The sequence below is a fragment of the Heterocephalus glaber genome, unplaced genomic scaffold, assembly GCF_053883595.1.
Source record: "Heterocephalus glaber isolate CG9 unplaced genomic scaffold, H.glaber_assembly_v1.0 deba00000613, whole genome shotgun sequence".
NCBI classification, from domain to species: domain Eukaryota; kingdom Metazoa; phylum Chordata; class Mammalia; order Rodentia; family Bathyergidae; genus Heterocephalus; species Heterocephalus glaber.
Genome location: NW_028258152.1, coordinates 1,458,824 through 1,484,018, shown reverse-complemented (window position 1 = coordinate 1,484,018; position 25,195 = coordinate 1,458,824). Strand labels below are relative to the sequence as shown.

The window sequence follows — 25,195 nt, the reverse complement described above, 5'->3', positions numbered from 1 at the left end:
GTATGTGTGATTAACTTTATATGTCATCTGGCTGGGCCACAGTGCCCACATGTTTGGTGAAAGCTTAATCTAGATGTTTCTGTGGTTGTATTTTTTGGATGATACTGACATTTAAATTGGTGGACTTGGTGAAAAGCAGATTTGTCTCCATAACATGGAGTATGTGTGTGTATATAAGCACATATATCTACATTCTATCCTGTGTATATAGATACATCTCACACACACCCACACCCACACCCACACCCTTCACTGCATAATCACAAAAGCCTGACTAATGCAAGCCCTGTGTCTATCCCTGGCACAGAATTACATCTCTTCTGCAACCCAGACCAACCAAGGCCCTCCCTTCCTCCCCTGGGCCTGTAGAATTTGCAATGAGGATTACTGTCTCTAAGCCCTGAGATTCCTGGTGAATGGCCTACAGAAATGCAAAGCACCAGCCATGGCCAGAGTTCCCCCAGAACCAGAAACAATAGGCCCCTGTGCATTGATGTCCTGCTCCTCTGTCCTGCTGGGGGCCCAGAGGGGAGCCACGCCCCTAGCAGCCAGGGAAGGCACAGTTAGGCACCTGTCCTGTCAGTATCATTTCCGAGTGATTCAGCTTTTCCACCTTTGATTTTTAACTGCCTCTTTGATCACGTATTAAATTCTCATTGATTACATGGATCTGTTTCTTACCCTTCCAATGATTTCATTTTTCTGTATCTGTGCCAATAAGCCCATTCTTAGTTCCCACTCATTGCCAAAACAATCCCTTCCTATTCTTACACATTCTCCTTTGACCTATTTTGAAGTAATTTTTGTTGTTGATTTGGTGGAAGCAGATAGAAGAGCATAGACGTCAAAGCAGATGGCTCGATCAATTCCGGAATGAGAGCACTTATGTTCCAACTCCAGGTTGGGAAATACAGCAGCCCCCCAAGCCCATACCTGCCCCTCCCAGTTGCCAGCCCCTCGCCAAAGCTCCTACACCGATGTCAGTCCCAACATCCCTCTTGCCTTTATTTATTTATTTTCACTTTTAAGTGTGGTAAAATACACATAGCATAACCTTTACCACCTTACCCTTTTTTTTTTTCTGGTACCAGGGATTGAACTCAGGACCTTGTGCTTGTGAGACAGGCCCGGTGCCACTGAGCTAAATCTCCAGCCCTCCATTTTTAATTATACACTTCAATAGTGTTGGATACATTCGCACTGTTACGTGACCAATCTCCAGAATCTCCAGGACGCTTCATTTTGCAAAACTTAAACTAGCTGCTCCTTAAACAATTCCTTCTTCCCCCTTTCCCAGTCCCTGGCAACCACCGTCTACTTTCTGGCTCTGAATTTGATTATTCTAGGTATCTCATGAAAATGTAATCATACAGTATTTGTTTCCTTTGTTGTTTTGTGACTGGATCATTGCACTTAATGAGCAATATTTCATTAATTTTCAGTGCTTTATAATATTTAAGCAGGCAAATTTGTTTTAATTTATTTAGAAATTATAAATGTTGAGGGATATTTGGGGTATGTTAGCTTTTGATTGTGAATAATACATCTATGAATGTCTTTAATGTGCCTTTAAGTATACATGTATACCTTTCTTTTGAATACTTAGTGGAATTGGTGAGTCACAGTTATGTATATAGTTCAGCTTTAGTAGAAGTGGTGCTTCAGTTCACAAACTTAATTCGTTCCACAATTCTGATCATGAACTGAATTGTTTTGTGAACCAAATCAAGTTTCCCCATAAGGTTAACTATGAATAAGGTTAATCTGGCCTCAACCATGTGAATTTTTTAAACCACAAAAATAGGAAACAAAGTTCAGTACAGTGCAGTATGAAGAAGGGAACCTTCACCTTGCATGAGGTGACTTCTGGCGTGCAGGACAGGGAGGTGGGTGGGAGGAGGTTATTTGGAGGGAGAGTCCCCTCTGTGAGGCCATGGGGAGATCTCCTCTGGGGGTTCCTCTCTTCCTCGTCTCTTAGCTGCAGGGTCCATGTTGATGAAAAGCTGTCCAATGCCACTTGTTTTTTCCCATGCTGCGTAACCCTCTGGAAATGAGAGACCACGTTATCATTCATCAGAGTCAATACTCCGTTCATTAGTCATTTCAACATGGTGCTTCTCAAAGAAACCCTGGCCCTCGTTCCACTTTCCATCGTGGGTCTGATCACATCATTGCTAACCCGTGCCTGTCTTCCTCGCCTCAGTGGATGCTCCTCAACAAGCGCCTTCCGCTGCTCGCTCAAGTTCAGCGAATTCTTCCATCATCAGCTCCTCCTTCTGGTCCTCAACAAGCTCCTCGGTCTGCACCATCGGTCTCCAGGCCCAGACTCCCGCTCATGACACAACCTCCTCCACTGCCTGTGCCTCAGAGCCTTCACAGTCACGCTCAGTGACACACTCCGTGCAGTTTTCTCCAGGTGAGTTTAGGGTCTGGTAGGTGACCTCTTCCCAGGCTTTGTCAGTGAGGCTGATGCAGTGGAGGACACTGAAATGTCTCTTCCAGAACTCTTTCAGAGCCCAGGGCGTTTCTTCAGTGACAAGAAAACCCTTGGTGAAGAGCGCCTTTGTGGGCAGCTTCTTGAAGGTACAGATCACTTGCTGGTCCAGGGGCTGCAGAAGAGGTGTCGCCTTGGGGAGAGGAACTTGACCCAGTGCGCTCATCGTCCACCAAGGCTGGAGGTGTGCCGGGCTCTGTCTGTCGGAACAAGGCTCCTTTCAGGCAGTTGGTTGTCAGGGAGATATTTCTTAACAGTGCGTGCGAACACCTCGTGCAGCCATTCCATGCACAGTTGCCTGTAATCCAAACTTTCATGGTGGCCCTGCACACTACAGGCTGTCTGGTCTTGTTCGCATTCTTGTTGAGTGCCGGGGGATCTGGGAATGGGACACCAGGAGTGGCTTAATCTTCAGATCAGCACTTGCATTCGCACTCAGCACAAGGCTCAATCTGTCCTTCATGGGCTTGTGCTCCCACGATGCCTTTTCCTCCTGAATGATATAGCTTCTGTTCCACCTCCTCTTCCAGAAGAGCCCTGTTTCCTCTCAGTTGAATACTTGTTGAGCGATGTATCCTTCTGCCTTCATGAATTCTGCAAATTCTTTCTTGTAGGCTTCTGCAGCAGCCTTCTCAGAACCGGAAGGCTCACCATTTGTTTATCACACTGTGGAGGCCACTTTTCTTGTGGAATTTATCAAACCAGCCTCTACTGGCTCTAAATTCATCGCTTGTTGCACTTGGAGAGGGTCTTCTTACAGTCAATCACTGTGCAATTTTCTGGCTTTTTCACAAATCATAGTTTCACTAACACTATCACCTGCCAGCTGTTTCTCACTCAGCCACTCTAACAAAAGTTTTTCTACCTCTTCCAGCGCTTGTGTCCTCTGCTTGGTTAACATCGTTACTCCTTTCCCCACATCAGCTCCTTTGATGGCATCCTTGTTCTTCTAAATAGTGGAGATTGTCAACTTAGCCATCTTACTCCGAGGCCAGATCAGTCACACGAATACCACACTCATGCTTTTCTGCAGTTTCCTTCTTCACTTCAATGGTTATTTTCTTCAAAACCTTCTGACCATTCTTGCTGTGCACTTTCTTGTCACCTTCATCACGGTTCTGCACTTTCTTTTCATCACCATGCTCACTCTGCACTTTCTTTGGAGCCGTGCTGGACTGAATAATATTGTACAGTATTATATGTATTAAAAAGCACACAAAAGGGCCAGGGATTTAGCTCAGTGCTTCCAGCGCCTGCCTTGTAAGTGCAAGGTCCCTCATTTGATGCCCGGTACCAAAAAAAACCAAACACACACACACACACACACACACACACACACACACACACACAAAAGCTTCACAGCAACTGTGTAACCATGATCTTGACTAGAGGAAGCCACCACCCCATGTCAGAATGGGGAAGACAGCTGAGTTCATGTTCCTGCAGGGAAAATGGCCACAGTCGTGTTCATCACCAGATGTGGAGTTCATAAATGGTAGCAAAATTTTGCCAAAACACTTCTGTTCATGAACCAAACTGTTTGAAAACAGAAACATTTGTGAACCAAGGTATTACTGTATTGTCAAAGATTTTCTGAAGCTGTGCCAATTTGTGTACTCCACAGCTGTGTATGAGGTGTCTAGCTGCACACCCTCACCAACAATTGTTTTACTGTTAGCCTTTCTGGTTGTTTAAAAAGCAGTATTTAATTGTGGTTGAATATTTTTATTTTCCTTATGAATAATGAGGTCATGGCCATTTGGATATTATCTGGCGATGTATGTGTGAAGGATTTTTCAGGGATTTTTTTTTCCTGCTTCATTTCTCAGTAAGCTAAGGATTTCTTTCTTCATTCCGAATGAGTCCTTTGTTGGAAATATACATTACATATCTCTTCCTTCAATCGGTGGCTTGGCTTTTTCACTCTTTTAAAATGGTATCTTTTCATGAACCAGAAATTCTTCATTTTTAATGTATTGTAATTTATAAATGTTTTCCATGTCCTGATTAAGAAGCCTTTGCGTATATTTTCCCATGTTGTCATTTCAAAGTGTAATTGTTTTACTTTTCACATTTTAGATCTACAATGAAGCTGGATTTTTAAAAAATGATTTTGAGGAGATGAGATGAGATTTTTTTCTCCTTGTATATATCCACTGGCCCAAAACAACTCAGTAGGTAGATGATCCTGTCTCTCACACTACCGTATCCTCTTGGTTGTCAATCAAGTGTTAGTCTAGTGTCTGTCCTCTCTTCTGGTACATAGATCTGGTCATCTCTCCTTGGACCAATACCACACGGACCTATCACCCAGCATTATAATAACTTGTGATTAACTGTGCGAGTTATTCAGCCTTTCTGTTCAAGATGGTTCTGTCTTGGGGCAACCCACTTTCCAGTCCCCCTTCTGTCTTTCTTAGACAGAAGCTTTCTTTCAATACATTTTTCCTACTCTTGAAAAAAAGAGCTTGTTCCGTCTACTTTTGGCACTTTGTATTTCCATATATAATTTAAATTCAGCTTCAGCTCATCCATTTCCACATGTAAACATAGTAAAATAAACTAAACAAACCTGCCAGGATATTTTTGAGGATTACATGGTTTTGCTTAGTGTAATGTCCTCAGGCTCATCCATTTGAGTGAAAATTATTATTGTTACAATACTATATATCAGTTTGGGAGGAAGTTGATATTTTAAAAATATTCTGTGGGTCGGGGGATTTATCTCAGTGGTTCCACCTCCTGCCTGGCAAACGCAAGGACCCGAGTTCGATCTCTGGTACCAAAACATAAAAAAATAAAAAATAAATAAAAAATATTCTGTGCTCCTCTCCAGTATAAACATAGCATTGTTTCTCTTGTGTGAGAAACCCAAAGGGTAAATAAGGAGCAAAATGGAGGATAGATATTGGGAAATAGGAAGAAAATGTTCAAATAGGAAGGGAACAAGGGAGAGGGCAAGGGAAGGGAAGGAAGGGAAAAAGGATAAAAGAAGAATGGAAGTAAAACAAGGAAACAAAGTTTTGTACATAGGGAGGGTAAAAAGGGTTGAAGGAGGAGGGGGATGGGAAAAAAGAATTAAGATATATCATGTCCAGGTACAAATTCCCTGTGAGGAATGTGATCATTATGTGTGTCAGAAATGTACCAATAGATAATAATTTTAAAAATATGTGTTCTAGTCCACAGTTGTGTTATATTCTTAGATTTATTGATTTTTAATGCTTCTATATAATATTTATAGTTTCTGTATAGAGATCTTGCATGTTTTGTTAGATTTATTACTAAAATATTTGATTTTAAAATGTTACTATAAATGGCATCAACTTTTAGATTTAATTTTCTAATTACTTGTTGTGAATATTTAAAAATATAATTGATTTTAATTTATGATCTTATAGCCAGCAAATTGGCTGAATTTATATATTAATTATTTATCTGTAGGTTCTATTTGATTTCTTCTTTCTTTCTTTCTTTCTTTCTTTCTTCCTTTCTTTCTTCTTTCTTCGTCTTCTTTTAGTATTTGAGATTGAACCCAGGACCTCAAACATACTAAGTATGTGCTCTACCACAGACCTATACCCCAGCCAATTCTATTTGATGCTTGAAAAAAATATGGCAGTTTTGTTTTCTTCTTTCTCAATACTTACACATTTTATTCTCTACCTGTGGTATAATGTTGAATAAAATTGGTAATGGGGGCATCCTTGTCTCATTTTCAATATTGGAGGAAGGATGGCAATGTTGGATGATTAAATACTATGCTGACTATAAGTTGTCTTAAAATTTGATTAAGGAAATTCCTATTTATCATCAATTTGTAATACATTTCATCAAATGCTTTTTCTATATCTAGAAATGATTATATTTTTCTTTTATTCTATTAATGCAGAGATTTGTTCCTATTGATGTTTTCTTATTCAGCAAACCTTGAATTTCTGGGATAAGAAATTAATTTAACTGTAATATTCATGTCTTACACATCACTGAATTAACATCCTAATGTTTTGTTAAGGACTTTTGTAACTGTAGTCATAAGAGAAATTATCTTATAATATTATTTTCTTTTACCTTCTTGTCAGATTTTATCATCAAGATTATATTGCTTCATGAAACAAGTTAAGAAGTACGCCCTCTTTTTTTATGTCTAGAAAAGCTGGTGGTCATGAAATTGCATAGGTCAGAAACTCCTTTCCAGAAGGTTTATAACAGATTCAGGTGTTTGTTTGTTTGTTTTCCCAGCACTGGGACTCAACCCAGGGCCTCATGCATGCCAGACCAAGTCTATTAAACAAATTCAGTCTGTTTTAATAGAAAACAGACCATTCATACTTTGTATTTCTTTTATTGGTTTTAAGTCATGTTTTTCTAGAAATTATTTCATCCATATCTTAAAAGTTATAATGACAAAAAGATGTTTGTAATGTAGTATCTCCTTACTATGTTTTAATGCCTATAACATCACAAAATCTGCAGTGAGGTCCTTACTTTGATTTCTTATATAGTTCCTCCTCCTCCTCCTCCTTTACTTCCTTCTCTTCCTTCTTCTGCTCCTCCTTCTCCTCTTCATCAGTCTTGCCTTTGCAGATGTTTTTCTAGTTCATTTTCGATTCCTATGTTTATACTCTGTTTTGCAATTTTTTCTGGCTTTCTTATTCAACATAGCTTTTTAAAAAATTGGTGCATGTGTATTAGTCCACAATGATCACACTTCTTGTGGGAGTTGGCACATGTACACCACACATTTCGATTCACTTCTTCTTTTTCTGCCCCTTTCCTTTCCCCCCTCTCACTTCCTTTACCTCTTGGTCCCTTTTCCCATATGCAAAAGATTTATCTTGCTATTTCCTATTATCTGTCTTTTGTTTTTCTCTTTACTTATATTTTGGATTCCTCATGTAAAGGAACCATGTGATATTTAGGGTTGTGTGTCTGGCGTATTTCAGTTTATATTGTGGTCTCCAGGGGTATCCATTTTCCTCCAAATGACTCAACTTAATCCTTTTTTTTTTTGGTACCAGGGATCAAACTCAGGACCTTGCACTTGCAAGGCAGGTGCTGGAACCACTGAGCGAAATCCCTGGCCCTAACTTTATTCTTCTTTATAGCAGAGTCATACTCCATTGTATATAAATACTACATTTTCTTTATCCATTTTAGTTTTTGAGGAATCTCCATATTGATTTCTAAATGGTTGTACTAGTTTACATTTCCACCAAAAATGTAGAAGGGCTCCTTTTTTTCTGCACAGCCTCACCAGCATTATTGTTACCTGATTTTCTGATGATAGCCATTCTTTCTGGAGTAAGATGTAATCTCAATGTTGTTTTAATTTGCATTTCTCTAGTGACCAGAGATATTGAACTTTTTTTCATGTATTTATTGGCCATTTGTATTTCTTCTTTTGAGAAGTGTCTGTTCATTTCAGTTGCCCATTTTTTTTTTCAGTTGCCCATTTTTTGATTGGGGCTTTTGTTATGGGAGGTCTAATTTTTTTAGTTCTTTATATATTCTAGATATTAGTCCTTTGTCTAAGGAGTAGCTGGCAAAAAAAATTTTTTCATTCTATAGGTTGTCTCTTCATTCTGTTGGTTGTTTCCTTTGCTATGCACAAGCATTTTAATTTGATATGATCCCATTTGTTGATTCTTCTTACTTCTTGGGGTTCTGTTCAGAAGTCTTTGCTTATATCTTGCCTTCAAGAGTTTTACCTATTTTATCTTCCAGCAGATTGTTTTTGTTTTAACATTTAGATCTCTGATCCATTTTGATTTTAGTTCAATGCACGTTGAGAGATATGGGTCTAGATTCAATCTTCCATATGCACATCGCCTGTTTTCGCAGCACCATTTGTCAAAGAGTCTATCTTCCTCCAGTGAAAGATTTGTCCCATTAGTCAAAGATCAAGTGACTGGATGTGCCTGAAGTTGTTTCTGCATCCTCTATTCTGTTATATTGATCTACATGCCTTTTTTTCCCCAGAACCATGCTGTTTTTATCACTATAGCTTTGTAGTATAAATTGAAGTCCAGGATTGTGATGCTTCCTGCCCTGCTCTTATTACCCAGGGTTGCTTTTGCTATTCTAGATCTCTTCCTGTTCCATGTGAATTTTGGAATTATTTTTTCTAGTTCTGTGAGGTATGCTATTGGTATTTTGATTGGGATTGTGTGAGATCTGTGTATCAGTTTTGGAAGTGTGGCCATTTTGATTATATTGGCTCTGCCTGTCTAGGAACAGAGGACATCTTTCTGTTTCTTGATATTGTCTTCGGCCTCCTTTTTCAGGTTACTGTAGTCTTTGTTATAGAGGTCTTTCACTTCCTTAGTTATGTTAATTCTAAGTATTTAATGTTTCTTAATGTTATTATGAAAGGTATTGCTTCTCTAATTTCTCTCTTGATGAGTTTATTATTATTGGTGTACAGAAATACTGTTAATTTTTTGAATGTTGACTGTATCCTGCTGCACTCATGAATTTGGTTATTAATTCTTGGTGTCCTTTGCTGGAATTTTTTGGGTCTGGTAAGTAGAGGATCATGTCATCTGTAAATAATGATATTCTGACTTTTTCCTCTCCTATCCATATCCCCTTTATTTCTTTCTCTTGTCTGATTGCTCTGGCTAATGTTTTGAGACCTATATTGGACAGTAGTGTTCTCGATTTTAGAGGGAAAGATTTCAGCTTTTCCCCATTTAATATGATGTTGACCATTGGTCTGTTACAAAATAGCTTTTATGAAATTGAGATAAAGTCCTTCTATACCAATTTTCTTTCTTCTATACCTATTTTCTTCAGGGATCTATCATGAATGGATGTTAGGTTTTGTCAAAGGCTTTTTCTGCATCCATTGAGATGAATGTGTGATTTTTGTCCTTGCTTCTGTTTATGTGATATACTACATTTATTAATTTGCATATATAGAGCCTTCCCTGAATCCCTAGGATTAATCCTACTCGGTCATGATGTATGATTGATTGATTGATTGATTGGTACTGGGGATCGAACTCGGGTCCTTGCGCTTGCACAGCAGGCGGCAAAACCACTGAGCTAAATCCCCGGCCCTATTTATTTATTTTTAATTTTTTAAAATAAATTTAATTTAACCCATTCCCCCCCCAAAGCCCCCTGTATGATTTATCTAATAATTTGTTGCATTCTATTTGCCAGTATCTTATTGAGGATTTTTGCATCTCTGTTCATTAAAGAGATTGACCTGTAGTTCTAGTTTTTTGATTGGGTCTTTTTCTATTTTGGAATCAGGGTAATGCTAGCTTCCAGGAATGACTTTGGAAGTAATCCTCTTTTTATTTCATTCAAGAGTTTGAAGAATATTAGCATTAGTTCTTATCTAAAATTCTTATAGAATTCTGCAGTCAATCCACTGGGACCTGGGCTTTTCTTAGTTGGTAGTTATTATTTTTCATTATTTCTTCATCTCATTGCCAGATGATGGATTATTTCAGATTTTTATATCTTCTTGCTTCAATTTTGCTAGTTCATATGTGTATAGGAATCTATCCATTTCTTCTGAATTCATTTTATTAGAGTGCAGGTTTTCAAAGTAGTTACTAATAATCTGGATTTAGGCAGAGTCCTTTATGATTTTGCCTTTTTCATTTCTTTTTTTTTTTTTTTTGGTACTGGGGATTGAACTCAGAACCTTGCCCTTGTGAGGCAGGCGGCAGCACCACTGAGCTAACTCCCCCTGGTCCTGCCTGTTTCATTTCTAACCGCATTGATTTGGGTCTTTTTTTTCTTTTTTTCCTTTTCTTTGTAAGATTGGCTAAGGGTTTGTCTCTTTTGTTTATTCTTTCAAAGAACCGGCTCTTTGATTCATTGATTCTTTGTTTTTTGTTTGTTTTGTTTTGTTTTATTCTCAGGTTCATTAATTTCTGCTTTGATCTTTACAATGTCTTTCCTTGCACCTGCTTTGAATAGGACTGTTTTTTTTCTCTCAGACTTTCCTAATTAGGTGCATAATTAGGTTATTTATTTAGATGTTCTCTGTTATTCTGATAAATATAGAATATAAATGATAAATATAAATTCAGAGCTATAAATTTCCTTCTTAGGACTGCTTTCCTTGTGTCTCATGTGTTCTGGTATGTGGTATTGATATTATTGTTTGATTAAAGAGACTAATTTCTTCTTTGATTCATTGATTACTCAAAAGAATATTATTTAACTTCCAATTCTTACATAATTTCTCTGCTTCTTTCCAAAAACAGAAGAAAACATCTCTGTATTTTTGAATGAGTGGTGTCCTTCCAGGATCTGCAGTTTTGGAATCCAGCATGACGTGGTTTTCTTTGTCTAACCTTATGGGCTGTAGGTTGCGAGGTGAACCCACTATTCCAGAGGCACCCCTGGTTAGCCCTGGCTGTGCCAGTGTCCCTGCTTGGATATGTCCATGCTCACACTGGTAGCTGGGGAAGGCAATCAGACCTCAGATCTGATCTGTAGGCAGCAAGGCAAGGGTTTACATATTTAATGCCAGCTCTTTCAAACCCAGCTGTTTCTAATGACAACTCAGCCACACCTGGATTCTCACCATGGGGTGCAGGGACTGTGTCATTCCCACTGAGAGTTTAAACTTCTCAGGGGATCTCTTTCTAGCCCACTCCCTGTCCAAACTATCTCCTGTGGCTGCCTCTCACCCAGTCCTGGGCAGGGAGAGGGGCTGGTGGTAATGCCAGGAACTCTGAAGTGAAGTTGTTTTTCAGTTGTTCTGATTCTCAGATTTAAGTAATCAACCGCTTCCCAGAATGGTGCCTGATTCAGCACTCTGGTGATATGCTGAGCACTTGCCCTGCAGTTCCTCCCCAGCTATTGCTTGTGTGTGGAGGAGTCCCCTTGCATCCAACCCTGGCACTGCTCTTGCAGTTCACAACAGCCAAGGGCTTTTCTGCCTTTTCTCCCTGGGGCTCCCCGCTCTGGGCACTTACCTTGTTTGTGGGGGGCCCAGTTCCCTTCTCTCCAAGTCACGAGTTGGGGAGCGAGCCTAGGTTGTTTTGCTTTTGTCTCTGCATCATGGACTGTCTCTCCAACATCTCTGAACCTCTAGTTTTCTTATCAGTTCCTTCCCAGTTCTCAGCAGTTCGCAGTTCTCTACTTCTCTCTTTTTCTTCACCAAGTTATTTTCCAGTGTTTGAATTCCAGATTTTGCAGCCCATCACTGCCAATTTTCCTCTGCCACTCTTCTCTTTATTATTTCTTTCCTTGTGCTTTCTTTCGGTTTGAGATATTTTTCCTAATTTTTGAGTTAGATGGATCATAACTTTCAGTCCTCTTTTCTAATCTATTCATGTTAAGGCTATACATTTTCCTCTATACATGGTTGTAACTGAATTCCACATGTTTTGCTATGTAATATTTTCATTATCATTCAGTTAAAACATGTTACGAATCCACTGAGATTACATATTTGTCCCACAGATTCATTGGCCGCATATTGCTTAATAATGTGATATTGGATGTGTTGGCTTTCCATTGGCAAAATATCTGAGAAAATCAACCCAAAGGAGGAAAGGTTAGTTTGGCTCATGATTTCAGAGGTTTCAGTACATGGTTGCTTGGCTCCACAGCTTTTAGGCATGTGGTGAGGCAGAATGTCCTGGTGGGAGCATCTAGTGGAACAAGAAACATTTTTTCTTGATAATTCATTTAATTTCACCCATACATTGACCCTTTTCATTAATTTCCAGTCTTTCCTAGATTACTGTGTCTCCGTCTGATATCATTTCCTGTCTCAAACACTTCCTCCAATACTTCTTTTAATATATTCTTTCATTTTTCCATGTATCTAAAAATGTTTTTGTTTTCCCTTAAAATTTGAAGGATATTTTCGCATCTTTTCGTAGCTTCTTTAAGGTTAATATGTTGCTTTAAAATTTTTTTCTTTGTATTTTGCTTTTAGCAGCTTTACTATAGTGGCCTAGGTGTGGTCTTTGAATTTACCCTGGTTGGAATTTGCGAGTTTCAAGTTTTAGATTGATGAATTTGTCAGTTTTGAATACTTCTCAACTATGATCTTCAAATACAGTCATGCACTACATAACAATGTTTCAGTCAACAGCCTGCATGTATAATAATGACCCAATAAAACTACACAGCTTGGCGTCCCTGTAGCCATCTTCATAAGCACTGTTGTTGTTTGAACAAGTGTTTCCAAGAGGCCCCTGTGTTCAGGGGTTGTTTCCCAGCCCATGGTGCTCTGGAGACCTCGTAAGACAGGGGCCTAGTGGGAGGCCTTCAGGTCACTGCGGCTGTGTCCTTAAAGGGAATTGTGGGACCCCAGGATCTGCTTCTCGCCAAGGGCTAAGCAGTTTTACACCACCATTGATTTCCACCATGTTGTGCCGCCTCACGAGAGGCCCAAAGTGAAAGGGCTAATTGATCATGAACGGGAAACTCTAAAACTGTGAGCCAAAGTTTAGTGTTGAAATAGTTTTGGAGGCCTAAGGTCCCCACTCAATGTCTTTCCTCCTGTAAGAACCTTCAGAGGCTCCAACGGGTGTCACATGGCAAGGGACCAGTGGTGCAGTGAACACCTCTGACTGGCCGGCTCCTGGTTCTCACCCTCTTATAAGGCCCCTAGGATGCAGCCTTGGGAGCTGATCTTATCACAACTCAAAGGGAGGGGCCTGGTGGCTCCTACCCCGAACCCCAGCACTCTGGGAGGCTGAGGCAGGAGGATGGCAAATGCAAGCCCAACCTGGGCAATTTAGTGACAAGGTGAGACTGTTATCAGGTAGCTTCCTTCTAAAACATGGCTTGCCAACTACACATTAGCGGGTTCAGGGTTGCTTGACTCTCCTTCTAGAGATGGACTCCAGGTTCTTCTTGTCTCGAACAAAGAATAGAGTGAAACGAGCAAAAAACAGAGCCCAAGTTTATTCAAAAAAGTAGAAGTGGCAAGTGGGAAAGAAACCGGCTCTACAGAGCGAGCTTGAGCCTTATAAATAGAAAGAGAGGATGAGAGGAAAGATAAAAGTGCACGCTACGCCTGGGAAACACAGTGAGCTCTTGTGGAAAGCTACAGTAGCCTTGGTTATTTTCTGAAGGATTCCAGTTCTCATAAAATTCTCCATTTTGTGATCTATTTTATTGATCGTATTGACTGTAGTCCATGTCTGGTAACACTTATGTTCAGACCACCTTTGTATCCATTTTTATGGACTTTTTTTCCTTTTTTTTTTGAGACAGGATCTCTTGCCATGTAGTTTACGCTGGTCTTGAACACACTATGGAGCCCAGGCTGGCCTCACATGTGCAGTGATCCTCCTGCCTCAGCCTCCTGAGTGCTGGGATTACAGGCCTGCACCACCACACCCAGCCAGCTTTGCTGAGTTCGCTTGACATGACTCTTAATGTTTGGCTGAATGTCAGGCTTTGTATATGATATTATCTTTTTCCAGGGATGACCTCTTTAGCTTCCTTACCAGGAGTTAAGAGCACCTTAACTCAGTCTGAAGCTGGGTTTTATTATTAACAAGGTCTCTCAGCCGTCCTCGTTCACCTCAGCCACTCTTCCTTAGCAGGCCCTGACCTCTGGTTCCCCTCTTCCACATGCAGTGAGGCAGACAGTGGTTCTGATGATATTTTCAGTCCCTTACCAGGCTCCTTCTGCTTAGTTTCTCCACCTTAAAGCCTGTGTTGTTTAAGATTCACAAGTGCCTTCAAAGGAAAAGCTGACCAGGCTGTTGGGTTGAATTCTCTTCTTTTCTTTTCTGATACAGCCTCAAGGTCTAGCTTCTGTCTCTCCATTCCCAGCAGACTGCTGAAAGCCCTGTTCAGCTGTTCTGACTTTCTGTTGATGCTATTTATGATGGGCAAATGTCTTGAGGGAGAAAATTGGGAAGATGCTGGGTTCCTTATAGTCTGCCTTTCTAATGCCTTCCGGTGGGGATTCATCTGCAACTTTTGAACTGCTTTTGTCTGTTAGGGCTCTGCTTACTTCTCACCTCAGTAGAACACTGTTTCAACGATGCCATTACTTACCCAGTATCTGGTTGACAGTTCCTGAGTAATTCTAATTGCCCTTTCTCCTCAGATTCACGTTTTTTTATTCTAAATACTCCCAAAGAAGGTCATACCCAACCCTCTTCTGCATTCTTTACAGTTTCTATTTCCCTAACTCTCAAATCTTTACCTCCATTCCTGCATCCCTTGCTGGTGACCTACATCTCTGAGTTTATAAGGGTCTGAATTTGCGGAAGCCTCTACCTGGAGACTTTATTTCCTTTTCTATCTTCTCCTCCTTTACTCCTGACTCAGAGGAAGACATATCCTTTCTCTTTCATTAAAGAGTCTCTATCCTTGGGCTGGGGATTTAGCTCAGTGGCACTGTGGCTGCCTCGAAAGCACAAGGTTCTGAGTTCAATCCCCGGTACCAAAAAAAAAGAAAAAAGAATCTCTATCCTTGATCTTTCCTAACTTGAGTTCTCCCAAGTCTTGACCTATTAAACCTCACTCCTCTTTCCTAACTTTCTTAGTATTTGGTTTTCTTATCTTTTGTCAGTAAATGTGTTCAAATCTCTTCATCCAAAATCGTATGAACAAACAATTCTTCCTTCAATCCTGTTGCTTTCTCTTGCTACTGTCTTCGAAGCGGTGATGGTCATCTTTCTAAAAATCTGTATTTATTGTCTCGACTTCCTCACCACCCATTCATTCCTTGCAGTTCAGTTTCTGTGCCCATCAAAAGCCTCCTTTGACCTGCACCCTAAATCCAGCAGCTTTTTCCCAGAGTTCATCTTTGTCGGCCTCTCTGGTAACACATGACCCCTCCTCCTTGACCTTCTCTCCCTCAGTGGATTCTGTGACATTACTTTAACTTGGATCTTCTACTTCGGTAATGATGCTACCTCCACCTTCCCACGTCGTCTTTCTTCTTCCACTGTCTCTGTGTGGATGCTCTCCAGGGCTCTGCTCTGAGCTGCCTTCTTTCCTTTCCTCCAACTCTTCCCCCTTGGCATTTCACATTCACAGCTTATGACATTATCTTAAGAAACATAACACCCCCAAATTTATTTACAGTTCCACTTTATTCTTGACTCATCATTCCAGCTACCCCTTGGATGTCCTACCAGTATCTCCACCTCAGCGTGTCCGAACTGGTTAATTTCTCCACAAATCTCCTGCTTTTCCTGACTGTTCTCTCTCTGTTAAAGTTACCAAGAATTTTTTTTTTTTGTCAGAGTGCACGTTTTATTGTCGCTGCTTCACAGCTTAGGCCTTGACCGCGAACTTGCACAAAGGGTACAGCTGCTCCTTCCGCTGCTGCTTCTTGGTCTTCAGCTTCTCCTTGTGCTTGTTGAGCCGGCAGCTCATGGCTCACGTCTTCATGGGCTGGCTTGTACTTCTTGCCTTTGTAGAATTTCCTGATGTTTTCTTTCTGCATCTGGTTAATAACAGCGAGAACACAGGCAATGGATTTTCAATTAATATGAGAAAGTAATAGAAAAATGGAAAAAAGTCTTTGTAAATAGGAAAGGGTGGAGGGGGTGAAGGGAGGGCTAGGAATGGGGAAAAAATATGAACCAAGATGCATCATGTAAAGGTGCAAGTTCCCAGTGAGAAATGTAAATGTGTTGTATACCTAAAACATACCAATAAAAGAATTTTTAAAATAAATAAATAAATAAAGTTACCAAGAATAACTTTAGCCTAAAAATTTATAGTCACCATTGACTGCTTTTCTTGTTCTGCCCTTCAATAAATCAGACCTGATGTTCTGTTAATCTCTGTAGTATTTTTTTCATGTACGTATCCCTACCCTCTGAAGTCATCCATTTTGCAATAACAACATGTTCTATTCCGGTTTCTGCATCTTCTAATCTATTTGGCTTGTTGCCATTAGGCTAACATTGCTTAATGTATGTTGAATGAATAACTGAAGCAGAGTTTTAATTATACACCTGATAGTTACCTCCCTATTATTGATTAAATTAAATTCAGACTTGTTAGCTTAGTTTCAAGCCCTTTGAACCTGTTTCTGGAACGTCTCTGTGCTTTTCCAGCGTTAAACCCTTCACACACCCGCTGACTCTGTCATGTACACCATCCTTTTCCACGCTGTGTTGTGCAACACAGTCGTGCCCTGTAGGAAGTGAGTACTGTTTCTCAATTTAAAAAATATTCTGTGATAATTAAAACTGAACCAAAGTCAAAAAGCTCTTTTGTATAATCTCTCAAAGCCTTTACCCTTCTTACATGCATTGTGAACCTTCCATTGAGAGGGAAAGTATGTGGTATTTCTCAGTGCTGTTTGACCATGAATCTTGCTTAAGGGTCCATCAGCTATCTCACAAGATGCCAGTGTTCCAAGAAACACGTTTTCAGACAGGCGGGTACAGATGCCTCTTTATTCTCCAAACACACTCCCTTTTTCACATCGTCTGTCAGATGGGAACAGGGCTTCTCAACCCGGGCTGCCCTCCAGGGAAAATTTAGCAATGTCTGGGCCATTTTGTCTGTCACAGCTGGGAGCACTATCTAGCTGGTAGAAGCCAGCGATGCAGCTGAACCTTTTAGAATGCACAGGACAGCCCCCCAGGCCAAGAATGACCCAGCCAAAATGTCAGTAGTGTCAAGGCAGAGAGGCCTGGACTAGACGGGCCTCCTCACCTTCCTCCTGCCACTGAACTGTGTTCCCTTTTTTTTTTTTTTTTTGGTACCAGGTATCGAACTTGGGACCTTGTGCTTGCGAGGCAGGCACCAGAACCACTGAGCTAAATCCCTGGCCTGTGTTCCTTTTTTTAAAGTCCATATCCAGTATTTTCTCTTTAGTGAACGCTTCCCTTTATTACTACTCAGGTTTTTCTCTCCTCCTAATCTTCTCTGGCTCCGTGTGCATTGTTTTTATGGCATTTACCAAATTCCTTCCCATAATACACATATTCATGTATATGTACAACATTTCACACTGGACTGGACTGCTATTGAACGTGAAGGGACACCGTGGAGATCATTTTATTGTCTCTCCACAGTAGTAACAGTAACATCTTGCTTAAAGACCAAAGTGAAGCCTTACTTCATTCTTCTTTTCCAGTCACCTCCCAAATTTAGTTGCCCACTGGTCTTGTCTGTTTTCCCTTCAAGTTTTCCTCACATTTTTCTTTTGCTTTCCGTGTCTATGGCCACTCCCCAGCTGAGACATATGGCTCATCTTCTTCTACGAGCACAGGGAGGGGAAACACTGTCCTTCAGTGTCCTCTGCCTGACACCCTACAGGTCTCCTTGTGACCCCCGGCTTTGCCCCTTTATACCTGCCTGGCCCTAGGCAAGTGACTTCCCTTCCTGGGAAATGTTGTTCTTCTTAGCATTGTGGAGGTGATTTTATCTGCCTCATAGGATTCGTTTTTGTTTTTTTGTTTTTTGTTTTGGTACCAGAGATTGAACTCAGATCCTTGAGCTTGCGAGGCAGGTGACAGAACCACTGAGCTAAATCCTCGGCCCTTGTTTTTTGTTCTAAGAATTAGAAGTACCTTAAGATAATAGGTACTCAATAATGGACCACAGGAGTTGGGAGTGTAGCTTAGTGGTAGAACATGGGCTTGGGGTACATGAGGCCCTGGGTTCAATCCCCAGAACCAGTTGGAGGGGGGCGGGTCTGATCTTCCGTCACTCACAAAGCCCAAAGCTACAGATATGCAGAGGTCTGGACTACTCATTGCCAATGTACTCATAGAAATGTACTTCTAATTCTTCTAAACCCTCAACTCTGGACACACTAGTCCACTGACTGTACTTCAAACAGGCCTGAGGGTAAGTCCCCCATGTTGATGAGGTTCTCTATTTTTGGAAACCTCTCTTCCCCTATCCATAAATCCTATCTGTGTTAGTCAGCTGTCCATTCTATGGCAAAATTCCAAAAAGAATGACTTATAAAAGAGGAAATTTATTTTGCTTCATGGTTTCAGGGGGCTTAGTCCACAGTCATTTGGGCATGTGGTAGCACCTTATGGTGGGAACACATGGCAGAAGAGACCTCATCATCTCATGATGGCTGGGAAGCACAATGGCAGACAGGAAGGGGCAGGTCCCCACATCCCTTCAAGGGCACACTGTCAGTGACCTACCTTCCTTCCAGCGGCACCCACTTCCTAAAGGTTCCACCATTTCCCAAAGTAGTGCCTCAGGCTGGGGACCAAGCCTTCAACACATAGGCCTTTGGGGGACATTTCACATCCAAACTATAGTCTTACCCGTGATTCAGTCCCAGCCTTACCTCTTCCTTCAGTGGAGTCTTGTTTGCCCTGCCCAAAGGGATCCTTTCTTTTCTGAACATTTAGTCCTTGTCGTCCTGCCAGTGGGGAATCAGTGTCCACTACCTGACAGTATTTCTCAGGCAGAGAACTAAGATAAGATTATCAAAACACTGTCTGTTTTCTTTCCTCCTCACTTTAGATGGTAGGCAGCTGGAGGACCATGAGTGTATCTCATTCTTCTCTGCTAAAGTTACCTTGCACATGGTAGAGCTTCAGAAATATTCAGTCCAAAATATTCGATCTCCTCTTAATTTGGGGTGTGTTTTTATAGTGCCTCTCTTCTTTACAATGCCTCTCTTCTTAAGCCTCTGTCCCCACCTTTGGAGGGAACCTCAGGCCAAGGCAGGAATGGGGGTGACATCCAGGACTTGGATTTCACCTGGGTTAACAAGGCGCAGGGGCACATACTGGGCTCTGGGAGATTTCTTATAAACAGTGAATAATAGCAATGGGACACAACATTTTAATTAACAGTTCTAACGGCTTGTCCAATGTAACCCTCCTGATTTGGAAGGATTAAATTCCTCTTGATGAAACTACCAATCCATGTGGAAAGAAGTCTCATGTGCTGCCCTTATAGTTCCAGCAGGGCCTGGTGGGGCAGGCGGGGTCAGCCAGCAGAGCGTGTGGCTGGTGGGAGCCATTGTCACCAGGCCAGTGAAGCAGCCCTGCCCCTGAACCCATCAGCGACCTGCAGAGGAGAAAAAGAAGAATGCAGAGCTCACCACCCACACACTTTACCAGACCTACATTTTACACCACTTTTTTTTTTTTTTTTTTTTTTGAGATAAGGTCTTACTATGCAGCAGCCTAGGCTGGCCTTTAATTTGCAATACTCCTGCCTCAGCCTCCGAAGTGCTGGGACTACAGGCATGTGCCTTGATCCTTGCCTGGTTCCTTTTTGCCCTGTTTTATTATTTGTTTCATTGTCTCCCTCTTTCCATCTCCCTCTGTCTCTCTCGTTGTCTCTCTCTTGCTCTCCTCTCTTTTCTGAGCTATGTGAGGTTAAGTTTGTATAGACAGTCCCCCTTTTATGATGGTTCAACTTGCCATTTTTTGACTTTTGATGGTGCAAGAGCAGTATATGCAGTCAGTAGAAATTTGGAATTTTGATCTTTCCTAGGCCAGTGACATACCTTACGATCCCCTCTCGTGGTGTTGGGCACCAGTAGGTTAGGTGTAGTGGTTGCATTTTGACTTAATTTTCAATTTATGGTGGGTTTATAATATATGGTGGGTTTATAAGTAACCCCATCTAAATTGAGAAGCATCTAAATACCAAAACCCTTACCCCTACTTTAATGTAGATTTCCTAGGAATGATGCTATTCCCTTGCATAACCACATCAGAGCTCTGTTTCATTAAAATTAAACAGTGACATCATCCTTTCACCTACTCTCCGATCTGTCCTCCAGTGTAGCTAAAGGTCTCCAAAACACTCTTCTTTATAACACTTTCCCCTCCCATGTAGGACTCGGGCTAGGGTGAGGTGGAGCATTCAGTGTTCCTTCATTCTGAAATGTTTCCACAATTCTTCTCTACTCCTATAACACCAATATTCATAAAGAATAAAATTCCCTCTTGATACACACCTGTAATTCCCAGCTACTAAGATAGTGAGGCAGCAGAGTTCCAAGCTCAAGGCCAGTCTGGGCTACTTGGCAAGACCCTGTCTCAAAATTTTTTTTAAAAAATTTTTTTAAAGGGCTGAGAGTGTAGCTCAGTGGTAGAGTAGCTTGTCCAACATGTACAAGGTTCTGGGTTCAATCCTTAGTACTGAAATGAAATAAAATAAAGAATGAAGTTCCTTTTTAAAAAATAAAACATTCATAAAGATTCCCAATGCACACTCAAAAAACTGGTATGACTAGGAAATGAATCAAGTAAAGTTGCTGGAGACAAAATCAGCTCATAAAAATCAGTTGCATTTCTACACAATGAACATTCCCAAAAGAAAATTAAGAAAAACGCATTTAGGGCTAGGGATTCAGCTCAGTGGTTCCTCCGCCTGCCTTGCAAGCGGAAGGTCCTGAGTTCGATCCCTGGCACCAAAAAAAAGAAAAAACAAAAAAGAAAGAAAAAAGAAAAACATATTTATAATAGAATTTTTAAAAATACACTTACAAATAGATTTAACCAAGAAGATAAAATGCATGTAGACTAAAAACTATAAAACATTGCTGAAAGAAGTTAAACAAGACACAATGGAAAGACATCCTCTGTTCATGCTTTAGAAGAAATAATATTGTTAAAATGTCCATACTTTCTAAGATGATTAAAAATAAATACAATAAAATGATTGACAGATTCCATGTAATTGCTGTCAAATCGTAACTGTGATGACTTTAAAATGATCTTTCAACATGAAAAATAAACTTCTTTTGGTACTGGGGGTTCAACCTAGAGTCTTCACACTGACTTACATCCTGAGCCCTTTTTATTTTTATGTGGAGACGGTATCGTTAAGTCACTAAGTTATTAAGTTATCCTGGCCGGGCTGGAACTCGTGAGCCTCTTGTGTCAGCCTCCCAGAATGGTGGGCTGACAGGTGCAAGCCACCATGGCCAGTAAAAACTTTCATTTTCAACAGTGATTTCCTACACATTTGTTTTTGGTGCTCAACAGCCCGCTCTCAGTAAAAGCCCTTTCTTCTCTCTCTGTTTGCTTGCTTGCTGCTTTGTTCATTCAGGTGTCTATTTATTACTGGTATGGACCAATAGATTTCTGTTTTTAATGGCCTGTAATTCACTCCCCCTTGTTTGATGCTCCAGTTACCCCACAATCAGCCAGTAGGAGCCCCTTCCTCTGCTCCTGGTCCTTGCACCCCATCATTTTCTGAGCACTTGCTTGCTTTCTGACGAAAACAAGATGTAAAACATCTTTTGAAAGGTGAAGTTAAGAGAGAGGAAGGAGAGAAGAAGAGGAAGAAAATAGAGTATGGGGGGGAGAAAGAGAGGTAGAGAGAAATGAAGAGCGGCCTCGTGAGGACACTGGCAGCACAGATACGGAGCCACTGTCCCTCGGTGACAGGTGACAGGCCCTAAAAGCGGAGCACAGCAGTGCGTTGGACAGACCTCAGCGGGTGCTGTGTGCCGGCCCCCGTGGCTAGCAGGCCTCCTATGTTGGTCGCCACTGTCATTTGAGAAGATGTGACTGAAAAATAAGGAATCAGAGCAGAATCTAGACACTTGAGTGGATGCTAGAAGTCCGTCAGCATCTCCCTCTGTCTCTGTCCCCCCCCCCCCGCTCTCCTTTCCTGGCTCTGTGCGTGTGTGCACGTGTGTGTCCCTCTCTCCATCCTCAGCTCTGCTTCCCCTGTTTCCTGTCCCTTTATTCCTGGTCAGCCTCTTAAGTTGATGGAGGTGCTCGCTGGCCATTCGAAATTGATCCTACTAGTTTAGCAACTCCGGCAGAAATAAAGCCATTCTTTCCCAGAGACTGTGAAAAACTCCCAGGAGTGCCCCTGGCTGACCCGGGCCCCAAACAGTGGCTCTGCCTGGGTGGGCAGCACTCGGGTCAGCCGGGCCTGGGCGAGGAGCCAGAAGCGTGAGTGAGGTCCCCCAAACCCAGGGGCTGGGACCACAGGGAGGACTGGCTCCCCAAGGCTCCCCGCAGACCACTTGGAAGTGCTCCTAGCAGAGAAGGGAGAGAGACAGCAGGAAGGTAACATAAAACTTCGTTCTCTATGGACTCAGGGCGCTTGACAGGGTCAGAATTTGGGCTCTGCGATGTGCAAATAAACCAAGCGTGCCGTCTCGTCATGACCTCCTTTCTCCCCGGCACACAGCCTCTTTCCTCGCAAGAAAGGAAAGCGTGGACACTGCCCCTGGGACTGAGGCCTTGTCTGCCTGACCTCGCTCCTGGCCTGCAGTAATGGCGGGTGCCTGGTGCCCCCACAGGGAGGAGGGGAGGGGCCGCCTTGGGACCCTCATGCTGCCTCTCCCGTCCAGACTGGTTCTTGCTTCATCATTTCTCCCGGCCCAGCAGGCCCGATGGGGACACAGAGCTGTGTTACATCATGTCAGACGGCAATCGACGCGCTGCTAACACAAGCTGACAAGAAGGCCCTAGCAATCTGCTTATCTGGATCCTGCCCTTGCTGAGTAAAGGCCACTATCAGAATTATTCACACGGAATTACAGCAGCTGGGAGTCTGCAGAGTACTCATTACATCACCCTCAGGTTAGTCACTCAGCACGGAGGGAGCCTAGCCTGCCCTGGCCCCTGCCCCTTCCCCGCCCTTCCCCGGCAGGTGGGGTCCTTCCTGGCTCACACACCAAGACCAAAAGTCACATCGGGCCAGTCTCAGAGTGGCCTTGTCTGTGCACAGGGTCTCTTTTCTGAGGTCCTTGCTGTGCAGTGAGCAGAGTCACGCAACGGGGGGACCCTGGAGGAGAAGGAGGCTTGGGACAAGGTAGTGAGGCCCTTTCCTGGAAGGGTCCCGCCAACCTCTGGGCCCAAATATCACTGCAAGCAATTTAATGGACCTGTGGAGTCTCCAGCCTGACTTCCACAGAGGCTGCCTGCTTCCTACATGTCTTGCAAAGGAAAAGACACGAGTACTGAGAGGAGAAGACACCTCAAGAATGCTCAGACCCTCTGAGACGTTCCCAGCTTGCTCCCACGAGCCAACCCTGGCTTCTACCCTTGACACACCCCTCCTGCACCTCCTCAAGCGACAAGCCCACACCTGCAATCCAAACACACTCGGGGTACACCCGGCACATGTCCGTTCCCATGCAAAACCCAGCAAAACTGATGGTGGAGGCTGTGGGAGAGAGGCGGGAAGAGAGAATGTGGTTAAGAAGGTGGGTTCAAAGGCATGGGCCCCTTATTACTGCCATCCCGTAATAACACACAGGAGCAACATGGCCTGAACTTGAAGGCAGGCAGGGCTGGAGGAAGATCAAGGCTTCTGGGAAAGACAGAAGTGCTCTCTGACCTATTTACTGATTTATGTTCAAATTGTGATTCAAATTCTAGCTATACCCTATTTTACACATATCAGAACTTGGCGGAAATTCCCAGCCTGTCTCTGGCCCCAGCTGCTCTCCAAAATAGTGTCCTTGGAACGTGGTGATCTGTGATGTGTTGTGCAAAGCAGAGTCCTCACCCATCGAATTTTTAAGGTTCTGAGGGGCCCAGTGTCCCCCTTATCCTGATGGGACCATAGGCCAGGCCAGAAAGTCAGAGAGTGTCAGGCCAGAGGGGATCCCAGAATGTGTCTGGGAAAACTTCTAACTACCCAGCTCACCTACACAAAGACACAACAGCCCCTGTGTACCAGTCTGCTAGGGTTCACGTAACAAAATAGCCACCGGCTGAGCACCTTAAACAGCAGGAGCTGCTGTCTCCCAGTTCTGGAGGCTGGAAGTCCCAAAGGGAAATGCAAGTCTACAGGACTCATTCCCTCTGGGGGTTGGATCTTCCAGGCCTCTTGCCTTGGCTTAAAGAGGCTCGTCTTCATGTTCGCCTGGGTTTCTCGGTCTCCGTGTCCACTTCCCCTCTTTACTTCAGTCTGCCTGATTAGGGCCTACCTAATGGCATCATTCCAGCTTGATTACCTCTGTGATCATTCTGCATCCAAACAAAGCTGCACTCTAAGGTGCTAAGCCAGTGAGAAGCCAACATACATTTTTTGTGACACAGTTAACCCATCATGCTCTGGTTCTCCTGGCTTCTCATTGCTGTATCTCGGCTCTCAAGGTAGTGCCTTGGTACTAACACTTAATAATTTTTCTGTCAAATCTTTTCCTCCCACAACTATGGCTAATGGGGTGTTCTTGAAATAGGAGAAATCAGGAGATCAGAAACCTGGGGTTTCTTTCCCCTGAGATCTCAGGGCCATTACCCACTGACAGTGAGAGGGGTCTGGAGCCACCTCCAGGTCATGCTGTGGCTCAGGGTGCAGGAGTTTTCTTCTTCTGATCCCCTCAGCCCCATTTTGAGCAGTCTGTGGCTGTGGCTTCTGTATTCCAGGAGGGAATGGTGTTGGTCAGGTTTGTGTCACTATGACAAAATGTCTGAACTTATCAGCTTCTAAGCTGGAAAAGCTCATGGTTTCAGAGGTTTCAGTTCATAGTCACTTGGCGTTGCCACTTTTGGGTCTGTGGTGGCACAGGCAGGAGCACGTGGTGGAGGAGGGCTGTTCGCTTCCTGGTGACCAGGAAGCACTGAGAGACAGGAAGGAGCTGGAGTCCCGGCATCACCTGCAAGGACACACCCAACGTCCTGCCTTCCTCCCAGTAGGCCCTACCTTCCACCTTCCACAGGCTCCACTACTTCCCAGTAACGCCACTTGCTGGGTTCCAAGCCTTCCACAATGGGCCTCTGGGGACATTCGGGATCCCAAACCTAGCACGGGGCTCGAGCAGCAAAGGCCCATGAGGATGCCACTCTTGGTCTTTCGGGGATATTCTAGTTACAA

The 25,195-nt window shown here is 42.7% G+C and overlaps 1 long non-coding RNA gene across 3 annotated transcripts in view; it reads left to right on the top strand.

Annotated features, from left to right (window-relative positions):
• The window catches only part of LOC106008091 (uncharacterized), a 94,048-nt gene that overhangs the window by 40,945 nt on the left and 27,908 nt on the right, over nt 1-25,195 (top strand). For 2 of the 3 annotated variants that reach the window (XR_015449069.1, XR_002390725.2), the window contains exon 3: nt 22,756-22,950. This is a non-coding gene — a long non-coding RNA (uncharacterized LOC106008091). Of the gene's footprint in view, nt 1-2,148; nt 2,417-22,755; nt 22,951-25,195 lie in introns of those variants that run through there. The other variant, XR_002390724.2, reaches the window with a different exon arrangement.